A 5,766-nucleotide genomic window follows, 5' to 3' on the forward strand; every position below is an offset into this window, starting at 1 on the left:
TTGAGGTGGCATGACTCAAAATGAGAAGAAACAGTTGCAAACATCCACTAATAACCAGAACATGTAATATACAAAGTGTGAATTTAAGAAAACTGGAAGCCTTCAAAACTGAAATAAGCCACATAAACCTTGATATCCCAGGCATTAGTGAGCTGAAAGGGACTGGTATTGGCCATTTTGAATCAGACAATCATATGGTCTACTATGCCGGAAATGACAAATTGAAGAAGAATGGTATCACATTCATCATCAAAAAGAGCATTTCAAGGTCTTTCCTGCAGTACAATGCTGTCGGTGATAGGATAATACCCTTACATTTACAAGGAAGACCAGTTAATACAACCATTATTCAGATTTACCACTAATACCAAAAAAAGAGGATATTGAAGATTTTTACCAACTTCTGCAGTTGGAAATTGATCAAGCATACATTCAAGATGCATTGATAATTACTGGTGATTGGAATGTGAAAGTTGGAAACAAAAAAGAATAGGTAGTTGTCAACCTTGGTGACAGAAATGACGACAGAGATCGCATGATAGAATTTTGTAAGACAAACAACTTCTTAATTGCAAATACCTTTCTTCAGCAACAAAAATGGCAGTTATACACGTGGACCTTGCTAGATGGAATACACAGGAATCACATCGATTACATCTGTGGAAAGAGACAATGGAAAAGCTCAATATCATCAGTCAGAACAAGGCCAGGGGCTGACTATGGAACAGACCATCAATTGTTCACATGCAAGTTCAACCTGAAGCTGAAGAAAATTAGACCAAGTCCACCAGAACCAAAATACAACCTTAAGTATATCCCACCTAAATTTAGAGACCATCTCAAGAATAGATTTGGTGCATTGAATACTAATACTGAAGACCAGACGAGTTGTGGAATGATATCAAGGATATCATACATGAAAAAAACAAGAGGTCATTAAAAAGACAAGAAAGAAGGAAAAAACCAAAATGGATGTCAGAAGAGACTCTGAAACTTGCTCTTGAACATAAAGTAAAGCGAATGGAAGAAATGATAAAGTAAAGCGAATGGAAGAAATGATGAAGTAAAAGAGTTGAACAGCAGATTTCAAAGGGCAGTTTGAGAAGATAAAGTATTATAATGAAATGTGTAAAGACTTGGAGTTACAAAACTAAAAGGGAAGAATACGCTCAGCATTTCTCAAGTTGAAAGAACTGAAGAAAAAATTCAAGCCTCAAGTTACAATATTGAAAGATTTTATGGGGAAAATATTGAACGACGCAGGAAGCATCAAAAAAAGATGAAAGGCTATAGGGTCACTATGAGTTGGAATCCACTCTACAGCAATGGGTTTGGTTTTTGGTTAGTTTGTAGACACTCTTAAAATTCACACTCCCTACATTGATATAAAGCATCATTTCACTTTTATTGAAATGTTTTTATTCTTATTTTTAATTTTCAAGCTGCACCGAAGGCACTGGTGGAAAACAAAGCTCCAGGAATTAATGCAATACCAATTCAGATGTTTCAACAAATGGGTGCAGTGCTGAAGGTGCTCACTCATTTATGCCAAAAAATTTGGAAGACAGCTACCTGGTCAACCAACCGGAAGAGATCCATGTTTGTGCCCATTCCAAAGAAAGATGATCCAACAGAATGCAGAGATTATTGAATGACATCATTAATATTACATGCAAGCAAAATTTTGCTGAAGATCATTCAAAAGCAGTTGCAGCAGTACATGGACAGGGAACTGCCAGAAGTTCAAGCTGGATTCAGAAGAGCATGTGGAAAGAGGGATATCACTGCTGATGTGAGATGGATCTTGGCTGAGAACAGAGAATAACAGAAAGATGCTTACCTGTGTTTTATTGACTATGCAAAGGCTTTGAACTGTGTGGATCATAACAAATTACGGATAACATTGCAAAGAATGGGAATTGAATTCCAGAACACTTAATTGTACTCACGTGGAACCTGTACAGAGACCAAGAGGCAGTCGTTTGAATAGAACAAGGGGATTCTGCGTGGTTTAAAGTCAAGAAAGGTGTGTGTCAGGATTGTATCCTTTCACCATACTTATTCAGTCTGTATGCTGAGCAAATAATCTGAGAAGCTGGACTATATACAGAAGAATGTGGCATCAGGATTGGAGGAAGACTCATTAACAACCTGCATTATACAGATGACCCAACCTTGCTTGCTGAAAGTGGAGAGGACTTGATGCACTTGCTGATGCAGATCAAAGGCTACAGCCTTCAGTATGGACTACACTCACAACTGGACCAATAAGCAACATAATGATAAATGGAGAAAAAATGAAGTTGTCAAGGATTTCATTTTACTTAGATCCACAATCGATTGATGCTTATGGAAGCAGCAGTCAAGAAATCAGGCGACATATTTCCCTGGCCCAATGTGCTGCAAAAAACCTCTTTAAAGTGTTGAAAAGCAAGGATGTCACTTTGAGAACTAAGGTGTGCCTAACCTAAGCCATGGTATTTTCAATCACCTCATATGCATGTGAAAGTGGGACAATGCATAAGGAAGACCAAAGAAGAACTGATCTTTGAATTATGGTGTTGGCAAAGAATATTGACTATACCATGGACTGCCAGAAGAACGAAAAAGTCCTTCTTGGAAGAACTACAGCCAGAAGTCTCCTCAGAAGGCTGGAGAGACTTCATCTCACATACTTCGGACATGTTATCAGGAGGAACCAGTCCCTGGAGGACATCATGCTTGGTACAGTGGCTTTAGGTGCACCATTCTCTTAGTCCATCTGAGTGGCAACTCCACCCTTAGAAACAACAGAGGCCATGGCTCCACCATTTAAGACCCCAGAGGTCATGGCCATACCCTTTGAGACTGCGAAAGCTCTGCTGCCCATGTTCCTTGCTATTCTCCTGGCTCTTGTTTCTTGGTGGTATGAGGTCCCCATGTCTCTATAGTCACTTTGCTCTTTTGTATCTCAAAAGAGGTTGGCTCAAGACAAAAACCAATCTTGCAGATTGAGTCCTGCCTTATTGACATAACTGCTGCTAATCCCATCTCATCAGCATGATAGAGACAGGATTTACAAGACAGGAAAATCATATCAGATGGCAAAATGGTGGACAATCACACAAAACTGGGAATCATGGCCTATGCACATTGATACACATATTTTGGGGGGACACAATGCAATCCATGACATTCAAGGAAAAAGAGGAAGACCCTCAACCAGAAGGACTGACACAGTGACTGCAACAATGGGCTCAAGCATAGCAAAGACTGTGAGGCTGGTGCAGGACCTGGCAGTGTTTTGTTCTGTTGTACATAAGGTCACTAAGAGTCAGAACCGATTTGACGACATCTAACAACAAGTACAGAACAGTGGGCTCCTGGTGATGAGTTTACAAGGAGTGAGGAATGAGGAGGTAAGTCCTGACAAGTTCTCCATCTTTGACTCTAGGAGGGAATGACCTCAGAGGCCACTGGAAGCTCAAGCACCCTCTCTCAGAGGCTGGAGGGTAGAGAGGGTTGTGCCAAGAGCGGGGCCAAGCTTTGTGGTCATGTGGTCAGGCCTGGCCAGGCCCTGAGGTTCCAAGGCCTAGCATTGGATCCAGGGCCCATGATTTATTCCCAGTGTGACCTTGAGCAGGTGACCCTGCTTCTCTCAGCTTCCTCATCTGTACAATGGGGCTAATGGCACCCCTACCCTGTGTGATTGGGGTGATGATTAGAGATAATATAAGAGAAGTAATGAGATCATCCGTAGGGGCCAGGTACCATGCTGAGTGCCATCCATAGACATCAATTTGCTTAGTCCCCACAAACATGCTATGAGGGGGAGCAGTTAGATTGACATGTCACAGCTAAGGAAAATTAGTCACTGAGAAGTCAAATGACTTGCCTAAGGTCACACAAGGAGCCCTGGGTAGTGCAAATGGTTAAGCTCTGGACTATTAACCCAAAAGTTGGCAGTTCATACCCACCCCGAGGCACCTTGGGAGACAGGCCTGATGATCTGTTTCTGAAAGGTCACATCCTTGAAAACCCTATGGAGCAGTTCTACTTTGCACACGTAAGGTCACAATGAGTTGAAAGTGACTTGACAGCAACGAACAACAAGGTCACACGGCAATAAGCATCAGACCCAGGACTTGACCTGGTGGCCTGAGCTAGCCTATGCTCTTAAGCTCTTCACCACCCAGCCTCCCAGGAGACCTGCCTTATAGCCAAACCAGTTGCAGTAGGGTTGATTCCGACTCACAGCGACCCCGTGTGTGTCCGAGTAGAACTGTGCTCCACAGGGTTTTCAAAGGTTGTGGCCTTTCAGAAACAGATCTTCAGGGCTTTCTTCTGAGCCCCTTCCGGGTGTATTCAAACCAACGATGTTAGTTTTGCAGCTGAGTGCTTAACCCTCTGTGCCACCCAGGGACTCCTGCCTTATAACAGGCTATTCTCCTAAATCCTAGTGGGAATGGACGTGGTGCTTCCTTGTGCCTTTTCCAGCTAGCTGGCCCCAGCTTTCCTCTGCTCCAGTGACCCCAGCTCCAGGCCAGCTGAGGTCACCTCTCAGCTTTGAGGCACAGCCTCCTTTACCTCCCCCTCCCCGCCTAAAAACTGCCCAGGCTCCTATGGGGGGCCCACACTCCGTGGGGAGAGAAGCAGCCCGCCCTCTCTTTACCAGAGCCTTAAGAGGCATGGAGAGCATCGGAAGAGAACTTTAGTCCCTGCAGGGCTTGGGGAGGGGGACTTCTGAATTGCTGGCCTTTTTGACAGGGAAGGAGACTGTTTGGCAGGATTCACAACTCCGCCCTCAAAGTCCCTCCTCTCCTCACTTGTGAGTTTGGGGCCCCATTCCGGATTGACCGCCTCTGCTTCCCAGCTGCCAGATGAAGAATGAATTTCCTAGCCTTGTGGGCCACGTGGACAGCTGTCCTCACTTCCTCCCTTTGCCCCCACTGCCCAGGCTCATCCCACAGGCCAGGCAGAGCTCAGGAGCTGGATAACAGGGCTGGGGCCGGGACTAGCAGCAAACGGAGGCCTTGGCATGTGGGGCCAAGCTTGGGGCTGCTGGGGTGGGTAGGGGTGGTGAGTGGGGCCCAGGAAAGAAACACAGGTGGAGAAAGGAGGAGGAGACTGAGTTAGCCCTTGATTTCAGAGTCTGGAGGGGCATCTACTGTTACTACTTACCCTGTAACCTTGTACCAGCCGCTAATTCTTTATATGTAATCTCTGTTCATCCTTACTGCAAGTCTATAAAGTAGATGTTGTGATCCCCAGCCTACGAACAGGGAAGCTGAGGCTCCAAGAACTTAAGTGCTTGTCTGAGGACACTGAATTGGTGAGCAGGGATTTGAACCGGGAGCCCTCTGACACCAATCTTCGCAGGAGTACTGTTTCTCTTGTGAACAGTGGGGGAGAAAAAAAAGCTGAACTGGGAACTCCAGGGCGCTCATGGGGTAACCCAATGGGGCAGGAAGACTGGCGTCCGGGAGCCTGAGAACGATGAATTTGTGTTTATTTGTATTTTCAGGGTCTCCTCTCGGATCGCACTTAAGAAACATGGTCCCCACCCCCGCCCAGCTTTCTGTGGGTCTCTGGCTGCCTTCGGGGTACCCCTGAGCTGGGCTGGGGTCAGAGGGCCCAGAGCCGGGCGAGGGGCCCATCAGGGCGGCCGGCGCCGCGGGCGGGATGACGGACGCCAGGAGCCCTCCCTGAACAAAGACGGGTGGGAGGCGGCCTGGTGTCTCGCACCCCGCCTCCCCTGCGCCCGCCGAGCCGCGACGACAGAGGAGC

Source organism: Loxodonta africana, chromosome 8 (assembly GCF_030014295.1).
Source record: "Loxodonta africana isolate mLoxAfr1 chromosome 8, mLoxAfr1.hap2, whole genome shotgun sequence".
Classification (NCBI taxonomy): Eukaryota; Metazoa; Chordata; class Mammalia; order Proboscidea; family Elephantidae; genus Loxodonta; species Loxodonta africana.